Source organism: Hippocampus guttulatus, chromosome 3, assembly GCF_054856545.1.
Source record: "Hippocampus guttulatus isolate MCC_2025c chromosome 3, RoL_Hgut_1.0, whole genome shotgun sequence".
Classification (NCBI taxonomy): domain Eukaryota; kingdom Metazoa; phylum Chordata; class Actinopteri; order Syngnathiformes; family Syngnathidae; genus Hippocampus; species Hippocampus guttulatus.
The window spans coordinates 19,001,651-19,017,284 of record NC_141263.1 but is presented as its reverse complement, the minus strand read 5'-3'; the positions used below and the strand labels follow the sequence as shown (position 1 = coordinate 19,017,284).

The 15,634-nt window shown below is 41.4% G+C and overlaps 1 protein-coding gene across 3 annotated transcripts in view; it reads right to left on the bottom strand.

The window, feature by feature from the left end:
- mdga1 (MAM domain containing glycosylphosphatidylinositol anchor 1) overlaps nucleotides 1–15,634 on the bottom strand; it is a 148,641-nt gene that overhangs the window by 67,451 nt on the left and 65,556 nt on the right. The gene's annotated exons all lie outside the window — the stretch shown is intronic.

Below are 15,634 nucleotides of genomic sequence, written 5' to 3'. Positions count from 1 at the left end.
GGGAGGCCGGAGCTGGAATCGAACCCACTCGACCCACTCGGGCCGCCCCTCTCCAAACAGCCTTGTTAAAAACAGCCTGCATTTACCCACAAAACCCAATTATTCGTTTACAAGTAATTAAAAGGTAAATTTTCAATACCATGTTTAGTTTTGAAGTACCCCCCTAATTCAATCACTCCACACCCAAGTTAGATATATACCCACCCTGGTGGCTTCAAGGATGAAAAAATAAAATAAAATATATTTTTTAAAAAAGAATAAATATCATGCAGAATTCATATGGCTGATTTTCATCTTACACTTCTGTGAAAATCTTGTCTTGGCCTAGTGATTTTGGGGACCATATTTTATGGATGTTCACACCCTTTCCAGAGAATGTCTTCTCTTGTCAAAGGCCATCAGACCTGAAATGAGGTTGGCAGGTTTGGGGGGTTTTTCCCCTCCAAAAACAGTAGGACTTTTTCAAACAATGGAATAAATGCAGTACATACTTCAATATGTGGGACATTACTCTGTGAAATTACACAGGCTTCTTTTTCCTCATCCTTATTTATTAACATGCATCACCCCCGCATAACATGAGCAGGCTGAAACTGAAAGTGTCAAGGAAAACCTATGTCACATGTTATCACCACATACAATCCTGGCGCATGGACACTGAAGATTCTGGTGACAGGAACATTGCTGCACTCTACTGAGTGTGCATGCATGCATGAGTAAAATCACTTAAACTCATTCTATCAACTACGTCATCATTGTAAACCTCCATGTAGGGTAGCTTTTGGTGCCAGAAGCTTTACAGTCAGGAGAGGAGGTCATCTACACCTCATCTTAACCCTTCCAGATGCATCATTTAGTCATTTTCAACCAGTTTATTACTGAAAAAGTTTCACACATGTATCCCTTTGTTTTTTGCGCTGACATCAAACTGTCACATCACTTCATTTCTACTCGAGTTAATTGCCTCGAAACAAATAAAAATAGAGATGCTCTAGTTTGGGAAAAGTTTTATTCAGTTTTCAGGTTTGCCTGTTCTGCGACTTTTAAATGTGATATCCCCCAGGGTTCACTTCTAGGACCGCTTCTATTTCCTTCCTTATTGCTGTTCTTTGTCAATGCACTGCTACTAAATCTCGTTTTGCTGTTGGTTTCTGTTAGTCAGTGGAGGCACAGTTTTTCATGGCCTATTAGGATAGTACTGTATATCAGGGTAATGTCATATGAGTGGTTTGTTTACGCAACTTTTTTTTTTGTGATCACATCTGAAATGATCGACGAGTATATACCTACTGTACATCAGCTGCACTTCTTCCAACAGGATTTTTTTTTTTTTTTTTTGGAATGTCAATTTTTTCGTACTTTTTATTTTTTTTTCTCTCGTTTTTCTGTTGTGTTGTTTTGAAGTCCTTCCTAGGCGCTCGGACTGAAAATATATGCCATTTGTCAATGTGAATGATGAATGAACACTTAAAGGGATATACAAACAGACAAAAGGAAATTTAAGATTTACATTTAAAAAGAAAATGACCGGTTATGAAAGTGGCGACTGTTTGAACAATTCGTAGGATTATACATGCAAATTTCCTTTTTTTTTTTTTTTTTGATTCAATACCATTTGACATGATCACTGCCTGAAATGTCGAGAAATAGCAGCCCGTTGTCGAAGCATACATGTTAATTGTCATAATAAGCATATGCCTGGAAAGCGATGGTACGCCGATTGCGATTTGTGCTCCTCATCACCATCTGTTTATCCATCTGTCTGTCTGACAAGACGCAAACTATGCAACTTTTCCACGTGCGTATGATGTCTATTATACAATCCGTTATTAATGCATGAGGCCACATTATCGGCGTTAAGCTTTTGGATTTCATTTTTAAAGTTTGAAAGGATAAAACGCTTGCTGCGGCCCATACAGTACACACTGTGGTGCACACAGCATTTTCACCCATGAGTTGTTTCAACTTTGCAAATGAACATGTCTAATAGATGGAGGTGTTTACCTTTAGCACGTTATGTCACACTTTATTGAGGAAATGACACCAAGCTAATTACAAGTGTGACTGCACAAGCTGTTAAAAAGCTGCTCACACACAGACTGTCAGGCATTAATTACCAGTGTTCGATAGACAAAGGTGATGTAGCGTGGGCTGCGCTTAATACATGCTGTCTGTCTCTTTATAGCCTGAAAATAGACATTTATTTTCAAGCCATTTAAAGTGTCAGAAATACAGTATGTCATATTAAATTACCTGCATTAGGATTGAAGCTCATTTCGGTTTCAGTGTTAATTGTAACTCTTTCAGTCACTCTTGTACTCTTGTTGGATGGGAATACAAATCTTGACATGGGTCAAAAAGCACGTCGACTCTTTGCTAACGTGGATGTTGCGGTACGGCTCGCAGCCCTTATTGACTGCAATGATAGTTTTCTCCATTCAAAGAATTTCGAACTAAAGTACACATGTCGGAAATAAAATACCAGGATATTTCATAATAATAATTTCCCCTGATGTTGTGGTAATACATTACAGTCATTTACACTGGGAATCAATTTCTGCAAGAGAGGCGAGATTACAGACAGCAGATGCACAGAATGCTGTATACAAGCTCGTGTGACCAGATTGCTCGCAGTAACAAGCTTCATTCACCCGATTCCATTTTACTTCAGTCACTTTTTGGATCAATTGTACTTGTCAAAGTAGTTTGGATGCAATGTTTCATGATGCATCAATGTCAATGTCTGGCAGTAGGTACGAGTGAATGACCATTTACCATTAAAGTGGTTATGGAAATGCTTTTTAAGGTTCGGTTGCCAAGGTATTTTCATGTGAGTGGCTTTTGAAAATCTATGACAAGTAGGAAACAGAATAGTGAGTGCATGTGGCTTTAAAACACATTCGGGAAAGCGCTGCCCTATGAGGCTGGGAAGAAGCCCAAGGCCAGTGGGACTTCCACCACAGCAGTCAGTCTGATTAATTGACATCGGTTGTTCTCCTTTATACGTGAAAAGCAGGGGTGAGCTCTTTGATACGATTTCGAAATCAGACCCTGATTTTATATCTTTATGAGACAAGAAGTCATGCTGACGGGAACAACGAATCGATGATGCATTCTTGACAACCTGCCAGACATATTCCTGGGAGGAATGTTCAAAGTTTCCAATGCACTCCGAAGGACAAACTTAAATAATAAACCAAAGTCATTTCTTCAGGAAAGATTTGTGCGCATTGGGTGAACAATTTCAAACAAAATAGAGCTTTCATCCTATCCTTGGACCAACAGTGTTTTGCTTCTTCTTTGGCTGCCTGTAATCATTTCATCACACTAACTGTGAATTTTGTTTTACACTTCCAACACTTGTCCTCATTAAGGTTGAGGGTAAGTTGGAGCTGTTTCCTGGCAATAGCCAATGGATACCCCAAACTGGTCACCAGTCATTCACCGGCCACATAAAGACAGAACCACTCACAATTACATTCCCACATACAGTATGAAAAATGGAGAGTCATCAATTCACCAAACAAAGCTCAGATTGAAATCGAACCAATCTCACCCCACAACCAATTATTTCTACTTCCAATGCGCAGACAATACTAAAAAAAAGTTTTTGTGTTCAAGCTGGTAGGGTCCACTCTGCGCTTTGATTATTTTGGCAAGCGTCCATGTGGATTGCAAACTCACCATCCATCTATCCATCTATTTTCCGATCCGCTTGATCCTGGAGCCTATCCCAGCCGTTTTCGGGCAGTAGGCAGGGGACACCCTGAACCGGTTGCCAGCCAATCGCAGGGCACACAGAAACGAACAACCATCCATGCTCACATTCACAACTAGGGACAATTTAGAGTGTTCAATCAGCCTGCCATGTATGTTTTTGGTGGGAGAAAACCGGAGTACCCGGAGAAAACCCACGCAGGCTGGAATTAATCCTGGTACCTCTGCACTGTGAGGTCGACGCGCTAACCACTCGACCACCAGGCTGCCCCATGCAAACTCACAAGAGAGAAAAATCGCAGAGGCTCGGGGGACAGAAGGCCACCCCTGAAGGAAGCACTTCCGTCTCGTCAATAAGACATAGTGCACAAAGCTCAGGTAAAGAAAAGCGCGGTAAGCATGTGATCATTACACAGATGCATTCCGGCAGCCGGTTCATTAAAAGACCATTTGAGTCTAGACAATTGTTTCTGCGTGCTTGCTCCATTCACAGCGCTACACATCATGAGTGCTTTTATGTCAGCGATTTTTCACATCCCACAATTGCCTTGAAGGCTTTGAAATGCACTTCATCCAATCTCTGCGTTTCATTTCGTCTTTGCGCTCAATAGAAACACTTCAAATCGAACACATTTGTTCATTGCTTTTGTTTTTGCAAAAATATGCGCAACATTTACTGTACGCAAGCCATGGATGGATATCACGGAGAAACCAACTAAAGGGAATGCAAATGTGAAGCCCAATAGTGTCTTCGGATGAACAGTTTTCAGGAAAAAGAAGTTAATGTGTTCAAGTTTTGTCAGTAATTATGCTCCGGTGGTTTTTACTTTCTTTCTTTTTTTTAATCCGGCTGGTTCTATGCTACACAGAATAGTTATTCGTAATGCACCGAATGGGATGAGATAAGCAACAGATAGATGAATATGTATCATAAATTGTGTGAGAATAGTGGTGATGGCTGTGCTGCAATAGAAACAATGCTTGCAATCACAGACATTGAAATTGCTTCAGTTGTAGTCCAACAAACGATGCTGAATGCAATGCGACTATAAATGCAATGTATTTATATAACAATCACTGCGATTGGCCGGCGACCAGGTCAGGGTGTACCCCGCCTTCCGCCCAGTGACAGCTGGGATAGGCTCCGGCACACCCACGACCCTAGTGAAGATAAGCGCTTCAGAAAATGGACGAATGGATGGAGGAATAACAACCATTCACGCAAGAAAACAAACATACACATACGAATGCAAGGGCCAATTGTTAATATCTGCGCACACGTTTCTTCATCTTATGTCCACGTGTGTGAAATAATACAGTGGAGCCAGATGTCAAAAGATATTGCCCATATCTAGTCTAGCCTGTATAACTTTCTCATGCTCGCAGTATAATGAAGTGTGTCTTCTGCCCATATTTAATCTAGCCTGTATAACTTTCTCATCCCCGCAGTATAACCAGGTGTGACCTTGAAGCAATCTGTTAGTCTTGTATTGGTTTAGGAGAAACTGAAGTCTCAATGTAGCACCATAGTTTCAGTACAGCCCTTCTGATGATATAAATATGCCCAGAATATTCTGCAAATAAAACCTTCGAAGGAACTGTTCATCCTCTCCAGCCTGTATTTGGATAGCCAACATCCTCACCATCCGAGGAAAGAAGGCCACTCCCCTCCAACAATATGTAGAGACGTCTAAAGGATTACGTCCACTTGTGTCTCTTGTTTTGGCATGTGTGTGATGCTACCGGAGCAGAAGAGAAGAAATGACAAAGAGGAAACTTGTCATGATAACGATAGAACTCGAATTTCAGATACACTGTCAGCAATGTTAAAATATCACTAATAAAAGAGTGCTGATGGATATGTTAATGAGCTCAAATATTTCCAGTTATTGAAATTTGAACAACTCGGAAGTCAACCAGGCAGCACAGAGCCTAACTCTCAGCTCAGAGCCTTCTGTTTGTAATTTGTGAGTGTGAATGGTTGTTTGTCCGTATAAACCTTAGGATTAAATGGCCAGCACGTGCAGAGTCTACCCTGCCTCTCACTCAAAGTCAGCTGGCAAATCACAACAGCTCATCCACAACCCGAATGAGAACATCCATCCATCCATTTTCCGAACCGCTTAATCCTCACTAGGGTCGCGGGGGATGCTGGAGCCTATCCCAGCCGCCACCGGGCAGTAGGCGGGGGACACCCTGAACCGGCACAAAAAAAGGTTGGATGGCTGGATGGGTGAAAATCAACAAGCCTCACCAAAATGATGACATTCGGCTATGGAGGATCCACTGAAAATGAGGGCAGTATTTTAAATAAGAGCTTCAAGTCCATTAAAAAAACTATCAAATGAGCTGTACTCAAACTTCAGTAAACATAAAAGTACTTTAAAATAAATGCACTGATTTGAACACAGTTTGCTCGAGGATGCTCACAAAGCTTCTGACTTAGTATGTGTAAAATGATTGGTTTTCTCATAAAGAAGATAAAGCAATGGGGCATTCAAGTAGAATGTCACAAGAGAAGGAAATATCCCGCCAGACGTTTCGTCTGACTGACTTTAAATATCAAAGATGAACTTAATCAAAAAAATATGTATTCATGAGGAAAAGGACAATAGCGATGCACCTTTTCATATCGACTGCCTATCCGTATCTATAGAATATATTTTTGCTTGTTCGTGTTGAAAAAAGGAAGGGGGTGATGATACGAGACTAAATTAGATTTGATAGAAAGGGAGACATATTCTTTTCTCACAACAATATCCTTCTGGTACGGCATTTACATACTGATGACCCGATCAAACCGTGTCAGTCTTACTTCAACTAAGTTGTGAAATGAATTTTACTTCTCTTTTATTTTGAAAGTGAAACCTTCGCAACTCAATAAATAACGTTGTTTATGGAGTCAATCGTGTGCATAAATACCTTGTGTAAGCGATCACAAATTAAATCCATATTAGTATTCTGTCACGTCAGTTTTAAACTGGATGGTGTGATGAGAATCTGGCAGCCATGAAGGTGAAAAAAAATCAAATTTCTCCTCAGCTCCTACCTCCACAGTCATACTAACATCTGTGCGCAAGTGGGGGGGGGGGGGGGTTGCCCTTTATTCTTGTCATTTAATTAGCATATTCGAGCGGAGTGGAACTAAATGAAGTGACGAAGTGAAGAATAATGCAAATATCATATATAGATGGAGAGAACTGGCTAATTTATAGCTTCAGGTACACACTTTACATAGCAGTAACAGATTGTACTTTTCATTGAATTCGAGGCATTTGTAAAAATATTTTGCCAAAATATGTTTTTAATTTATCTGTATAAAGTAAATAATGGTATATTGTTGCTATAGGTGTGTCAATGCACTTTGTGGTTTAAAATATTCAGTATAAAGTATGTGCAGTATGATGTATATAGTATGTTATTATATACAGGTGTATATAAATAAATAAAAAAATTCCTCGTCTCACCCCCCCTCGGGTGGTGTCCGTCCCTCATTCAGCTCGGGTCCTCTACCAGAGGCCAGGAAGCTTGAGGGTTCTGCGCAGTATTCTTGCTGTTCCCAGCACTGCACATTTCTGGACTGAGACGTCCGATGTTGTTCCCGGGATCTGTTGCAACCACTCATCTAGTTTGGGGGTCACTGCCCCGAGTGTTCCGACCACCACAGGCACGACTGTCACCTTTACCTTCCAGGCTCTCTCCAGCTCCTCTCTGAGCCCTTGGTATTTCTCGAGTTTCTCGTGTTCCTTCTTTCTGATGTTTCCATCACTTGGGACCGCTACATCCACTACAACGGCTTTCCTCTGCCCTTTATCTATGATCACGATATCTGGTTGGTTCGCCATTACCATCTTGTCAGTCTGGATCTGGAAGTCCCACAGGATCTTTGCTCTGTCATTCTCCACCACCTTCGGAGGTGTTTCCCATTTTGACCTTGGGGTTTCCAGTCCATACTCCGCACAGATGTTTCGGTAGACTATGCCAGCCACCTGGTTATGACGTTCCATGTAGGCTTTCCCTGCCAGCATCTTACACCCTGCAGTTATGTGTTGGATCATCTCAGGTGCCTCTTTGCACAACCTACACCTTGGGTCTTGTCTGGTGTGGTATATCTGGGCCTCAGTGGCTCTGGTGCCCAGGGCCTGCTCCTGAGCAGCCAGGATGAGTGCCTCTGTGCTGTCCTTCAGGCCAGCCCTCTCTAGCCACTGATAGGACTTCTTGAGATCGGCCACTTCAGTTATGGTGCGGTGGTACATCCCGTGTAGGGGCTTGTCCTCCCATGATGGTCCCTCTTCCAGCGCCTCATCTTCTGTTCCCCATTGTCTGAGACATTCTCTGAGTACGTCATCCGTTGGAGCCTTCTCCTTGATGTATTCATGGATTTTGGATGTTTCATCCTGGACAGTGGCTCTCACACTCACTAGTCCCCGGCCTCCTTCCTTTCGGCCTTACCATTTTCTCCGGGTGCTCCGGTTTCCTCCCACATTCCAAAAACATGCATGGCAGGCTGATTGGACGCTCTAAATTGTCCCTAGGTGTGAGTGTGGGCGTGGATGGTTGTTCGTCTCTGTGTGCCCTGCGATTGGCTGGCAACTGATTCAGGGTGTCCCCCGCCTACTGCCCGAAGACGGCTGGGATAGGCTCCAGCACCTCCCGCGACCCTAGTGAGGATCAAGCGGTTCGGAAAATGGATGGAAAATGGATGGATATATATATACTTGGTTTGGTTTTTCAAGCATATTCTGAGTTTGGATTTCAAATTGTTCTGTGTTGTTGACCGGGTTGAAATTTGAATATATTTGTTCCATATGCGAATCCCTCTGTACCTTACGGAAAAACGGACTGAGCTAAGTGTGAAACATCAGGAGTTGTAATTGAGCAGCGTATGTTGTCGTGAGGTTGTGAACATCACCGCTGGACTCAAAAAAAGATGGACAATCATTTTTGCAGGATAAAATGCTTATGAAGATGTAAATGATATATACCACCCCATGCCATTTTAGAATATATGAAATATGTATGAATTGGGTTACAGTATAATAAATAGTTTGGGGACTCTTTCAAGTTTTTGGGGATTTCATAAAAATATAAAATAAAAGTCAATGAGTTCATAGTACATGAATTAATTTAATAATTAACCTCGCGATGACTTTATCATGACCAACAGTTGAATTGTTCAACCTAACATAAGGGCATATGCAACTACAACACAAGGTTTTTTTGTTGTTGTTGTTGTTTTTGTTGTTAGGGTGCCTTGTGCCTTAAGTCACGTATGGAACATTGATTCCCCTTTATGTCAATGTTATAAACCATAAAACAGAAATACTATTGGCCTCGGCGATAGATGTCTGGTTGTTTATTCACACTTTGTGATGCTGCACACCTTCTGGCCAAAACACAGCAATGTGCTAGTGTGAAAAGCCCAGGGATGTTTGCACATTATCAACAGCATCGAACCCAATGTAGCATCAAGACATTTTCCCCCTGATGGAGGAAGCAGAGTCATAGGAATGATAGTGTGCTGCAAATCTCTGCTTTGGTCACACACTTTGACTGGAGTCTGTCTTCTGAATAGGCCATCCTTGTCACCCGTGTACGCAATTTCGGCAGTGCACAATCAAACACAACAGTGACATGGAGGTGTGTCTCCACCATGTCTAAAATATAGTAATTAAGTCCACGTTCCAAGTCAGCTCCACACAAATGTGCACCACTGGGCTAATTTGTTTATTAATGGGAGAAAAGTATTGATTGTGTCCAACAGGTCTGTGACAAGTCATTTTAACGATCAAATGCAAGCTAATGCTCAGCAGACCATATCATGGGAGGATGAGTTCAAATCAACAGGCAGGAGCAATAATTTAAAAGCACCAAATATATTGATAAACAAAGCACACAACAAGAGTCGCACAATAATCTTTTAAAACAAAAAGCAGGTGCACTAGTCAGGGATTGTGTAAGTATTTAATCCTTAACAAGACACAGATGAGCCTCAGTATTAAAAAAGTAGAGAAATAAAATCGACGCAGAAGAGTCCGACAGAGTACCATTAAAATGATGAAAAACCAAAGAAGGCTGGCAAGACGGATCCCAGAGAGACGAGGCCTAGTGCAACGCCCACAAATCACTTTGGAAAGTGCAAACAGAAGAAAATCAATTGAACGACAAATAAAACATTGCACATAGTGCAAGAGGACGATTCACTGCTCCAAAGAACAAGGTAAAGACAAATCGGAAAACATGACCAAGGCGATGAGCAATGGGAAGTGAGCTTCCGTGCGTCTTGGAGCAATGATTCACCTGATGGTTTTTAGCCTGTAACCTGCGGAAAGGTCAAGCTATTCTATTCAGAATCTGCTCCTTTTTTCACAGAAAAGTTTGCTTGACTTCTCCGAAGCGCTACGTGTCAGTTTACGTTCTTCATGCTCCAGCTGGGCCATGTCTTAGGGCCCAGCGGAGACCCTGCTAGCGTCAGTCGCCAACCCCCACGGGTCTTAGACTCCTTGTATGCGTTCGCTCAAGCATGCGAGTTGTGAGTACGGGCCAGGTGTGGAATCATGCCAGGGTAACACAAACTCAGCGGAGTCTGTTTACACAATCATGCAGGATTTTTTTTTTTTATACATTGCTACCTTTACTTACAAATGTAATTCTTACTGATTTATAGTATACAGTAAATTTTCCCATCCCCGGAATTCTATGGAAAGGAATATCCTTCACCCGGAATAAAAACCTATGCATTAACATTTTGACTAGGATATTACGTGTTACCGGAAGTTGCGTAAGCGGAAATTCCACTACCCGTAACCCGGATGGAGGTGTAATGCCGCGGGAGCTTAAATACACGCAACGCCCACCCGATGCGACGGAAAATACTGACGCTGAAACAAGTTTTCACTTCGCGTTTTTCGATCATCAGATTCTAAACGACGACGTGTAAGTGTCACGTTGCGAGGTGGTGGTGGACCCCAAAAAGCAGGCAGGAGGGAGGAGCAGGGTGAACTTGACGAACTATATTTAATAAAACAGAGAATGAATCCAAAACAAACAAAGTGCTAACAACCAAAACAAATCCAAAGTAGCAAAACAAAACCATGACTGTGGTAAAAAACTAACAGGAACAGAACCCTGACAGAAACAAACATGACAGTTGCAAGCAAACAGCAACACACATGACAGTAGCAAGAAGCAACAATGACCCGACACTGAGTGTTCGGGCTGGGAGTCCTTTTAAAGCCCTAATTAGTTATGCCCAACAGGTGTGCAGCTGCCGGGGGAGCCCTACAGTGCCACCTGTTGGTCCCTAAACCGAATCATGACAGTAAGTGAGTTTTTATTGCCGTGCGTTTTACTGTAATTGTGAATGATTTTAACTTTATTCACTTACGTCCTGGAGAACGCGGCATTAGCTTAAAAGCACCACCCACTCGACATGACCGAAGAAAAGTGTTCGCTTCGCCGTTTTCATTCATCAGATTCGAAACGAAGACGTGTAAGCGACTTTTTATTGGCGTGCGTTTTACTGTAATTGCGAAAGATTTTAACTTTATTCACTTACGTCGTGTAGATCATCGCATCGAAACGTAGAAGAACTGTTAACGACTGGAGCGGAGCGAGTGAAATGCATCCGTTTGAGCGAGGCTGGACACAAAGTTAAAAAGATCCAGCAGACACTTGGAGTCGGAAAGACGCAAATTTACGAAACTTTAAAAAACAAGGCATCGATTCAACTTCTGATGACAAGCCACCATCCAGCAAGGAAGCAATGCAAATGGCAACAAAAATCCTTCAGTATGCACAAGAATTACCAGACATCAGTGATCATCGGGACAGTTACTTGCAACTAGCAAGAAAACTGTATGACACGCAGGCAAACATTGTCATAAACCTAAGAATGCATCCAACAAAACAATCCAAAATACACATTTTTTTCCCAAGACAGAAAAAAAATAAACATTAAAATACTGTATGTATTTTACTGTTGTGATTCTTTTGGATACACCTGTATTGCCGTTTTTGTTATATAAACAGTTTTTGGACAGTATATTTTTGTATTTTATTGATTGTGTTGTTACACGTGCATTTTGTCAACATACTTGCAGGTTCATAAAGGACATGTACCATGCTCATTTCCCAAATGAGGAATTTCTGTTATCAGGACAAATTGGACAGCGCAAACACGAGTCCGTACTAGAGAATATTTACTGTATCGATGTTCCCCATTAAAATACACTGAAAGGCAATTAAGCTGTTGCAGCTCCTCCAAAACACATTTTTGTTGAATGTTTTGAATGAAGGAAATAACAACAATAAAGAGAATGTGAGAAAAAGAACAGGTTTGTGCAATTGAACCAAAATATCACACAAACAGTCCAGTACTGACTTTGTGTAACGATGTGTAGCTTTAAAAGGGGTGTGGCCTAGTGAGTGACGTCAGGAACTCTTACTTTTAACTCCAACTGTCCGTTTTCGACGCGCTTTGGCTTTCAATGTAATGCAAAAAAGATTTATAGAAGGAGAGAACTGAAAAACAGAAAAAAGCTCAACAAAAAAATATGGAAATTCTGTCACTTATATTTAAAGGTAACACTAAGCTACCACTTAGCGAAAAAATGAAAAATAATAAATACATACATAAGGACACTTGGAATTATGCAGTATAAAGGGAGCGAAAACTGTATGGAGTGTCTTCAGAAAGAAACAAGAAAAAGAAAGCTTTCAAGAAATGCAATCTCTGATCCAGATACTTTTTTTAAGGTCCCAAAAAGGGGAGGTCTAGTCCTGTTTGAATAAGCATCATCAAATGGAAGAAATAAGATTGCGCAAATGAAAAAGGAGATGCTACTTGAAGAGGGGTGCATTAAAATTTTGAAATTTAAGTAAACAACTGGTTACAGTTATAAAAGAGTATTTTATAGAGTCATGTCCGATGAATCACCGAGATGCTCCACCTATGAGATAAGTGAGTTGTCATTGTGAATTTCTTTATGGCAAGCTATTATTCTCCTCTGTCACAACTCTGGCCAGCTGCACAAATCAGTACATTTGTGTCAAGATTTTGTCAATTTGTCATATGCAATTCAATCAACAACTAACGTCCCAAAGACAATCATTTACTCAAACATTGTATCCCATATGTCATTACTTCAATGAGCCGCTGACGTATTCGGCGTGAACCAGACGATATTCAATTAAAGCACTCTACATGACGAAAGAGTATGTCTGGATTGACAGCAATAAATCGAACCTGTCTTGGGAGGCAGTTGCGACATATCATTGGTTTCATCAACGCTGTCCTAACTCAGTCATGCGACATAATCGGAATCCATTTCGAAAATGTTCTTGCTGCATTTTGTGACTGCATTCAAAAGCATTGACCCGTGGAGGCCACCACTTACCTGGTGGTGTCCTGAGAGGAAAGGTCACTCCTCTTTCTTCCTCCCCCAATCATGAATACAGTATTATGTCTGTTTTCGGTCTCAATGTGTACCATTGGTTGGGTCTCTGAACCAAGTCCATCCCATCAGTAGAGGCTACTTTGTAGTTAACCCTCGCCTGCACACTGCCCCACTGTCTCAGTCGTTAGGGTTCCAGGTCATCAGACATCTGGTTGGTAAGGGTGAGCCACTGTGATGGTGCGCTAATGAAAAGGGAGGGTGTTTGCAGTTAGGGTTGATGGCTGGGAGAAGTACACTTGGTAGGAAGTCTGTGGTGTGTTTATTCTATGATTGGCAGATGAAATGGTGATTGATCTTGAATGGCTCTTTAAGTATAGAGATTTTTTTGGTTGGGTGGAGGATCGAACAAAAAAATATTGATTGAGCACAGCTTGAAAAATGGGAAGTAGCTGAACAAAATAAAATCACCTGATCAAGATATATTTTTAAAAGTAGATGTCTGCTTCAAAAATTTAAATAAAATTGAGTGAATTCTGCAAAAACCTTTCTCAGTGTATTGCCATAAGCTTCCTCTCAAACAAAATGTGTTATTGAAAAGTGAACTGAGCAGACCATTGTTGTTCATTTTTCCTGAAATCACTTTCTTGTGATTGGCTAGAATGGGGTATGAGTTTCTTGGCAGCGTCTGAAAAGTTTATTTTTATTTTTATTTATGAGCGCAAAATTGTGGAAAAATAAAATGGACAGACACTATGTTGTCTATTCCACATGGTTGTATTTTCCATTAACGTCTCTTAATGCCGTTAAAAGAGCATATTTAGGGTCTATTTTGGCTGCCTTCTCCCATCCACTGGCGGGAGTCTCTTCTGCTATCTATACCCTTAACCTGTCAGCTCCTGCTAATTGTTACATCGTTTTAGCTCTAGGTACTGGTTCTGACCCCTGTGTTTGGGGGGATGAGTAATTGAACAAGCTTTGGCCGTCAGATCGGGTTATCCTCACAGAAATCTTGTCACTGTTACGCTGACAATACAACCCGTATACTCGCCAGACACGCCAGCAATTACCAGCTCCCCAGTTGAGCGGTGCCACGCTACCGCCTGGGGACAGGCAGATAGGGGTTGGAGGAACGAGGGGGCTTCATTAAGGTAGCGTAGTGGATCAATGATCAATCTGTGTGTGTGTGGCTGGGTGAGAGTGTGAAGGTTAAATTGTTTGGTTTAAGATATTTGATGGTAAAGGTCTGAGAAAGTCCATTGACGACTGTGCGCACAACAAGACTGAAGACAAGATGAATTTAGGAAATGCACTTCACAGAATTGATGTTTTTGTGTTATAGGCCTTTGGAAAATCAGGCTTTTAAAATGGCCATTTACAGGATTGGATCAATGAGGGAAGAAAATGGTTGAGGCAATGAATGCCTGTCGTGAATTAATCAGGATTGTTAGGCCTGTTGGGAAATAAGCATTCAACTGGAGATACGAGTGTGTGGGACCGCTCGGTGTCGCGTGCGAGGGGTTGTATGGAAAATGGTCACATCTTAACCCGATGACTACGACCTGGCTCCTGGCTCACGGGGACAGTGGGGCAGTGACACAAGCAGCAGCACGGGGCCCCTACAACACGACAATGCTTCTCAGTCGTCCAATCTATATGTAAGACCCGAAAGCCAATTGAGGACGTTATCTTGAAAAATATGGAGAGGACTTTCTGATTTGCTATTTACAAGGGACAGAGGACATTGTTTAGAAATGACACGATTGCTCAGCCCTTCTACGACGACACATTTGTGTCACATATAATTGGAACTTTGAATGGAGCTGGTGTGAATTAGCATCCCCTGACCAAATTGAGGGGCCCTCTAACCAACTACAGGCCTACATTGGAAGTCCAAATGCATTTGTAGACCAATAGTGTCATACAATTATCTTACAGTCAGTATTTTCAAACTCCTGCTGTTATGTAAGGTATCTATTATGTATATTTGTTTTCATAAACTGAACATTCTTAATCAGGGTGGGCATAATTGATATTAACTAACAATCTAACTGATGATTCAGTTAGTCAATTAACAGATGATACTGTTGCTTGTGCGGACTTGGATTGTTGATGCTCGTGGGACCTCACCATAACCATTTATGATCAGATCCTAGTCCAGAAGATCTTCCTAGGACAGAATTGAACCAGACTTGCAAATAAAGTCTGGGCTTGTCGACTAAAGTCAAACAATTTGTATTCAAAGATAAAAAGGCCCCAACCTATCAGAGCTCAATCACAGCATTTGGTACTTATTTCGCTCAACGTGTATTGGAAGAATTCTCACTCTGTCTTTTTTTTTTTTTTTTTTTTAGCACGACGTGTACAGCCATGGTGTGGCGAGTGTCACTCTGGGAAATTACTATAGTCGGACATATTATTGTTGTCTGGGACAAAAGGAGGCGTTTTAATGTAAGAGATTGCTCCTTTCAAACAATAAAAGTGTGTAGAGTTCAAATGACTTCTAAAGAAGTCTTCAAAAG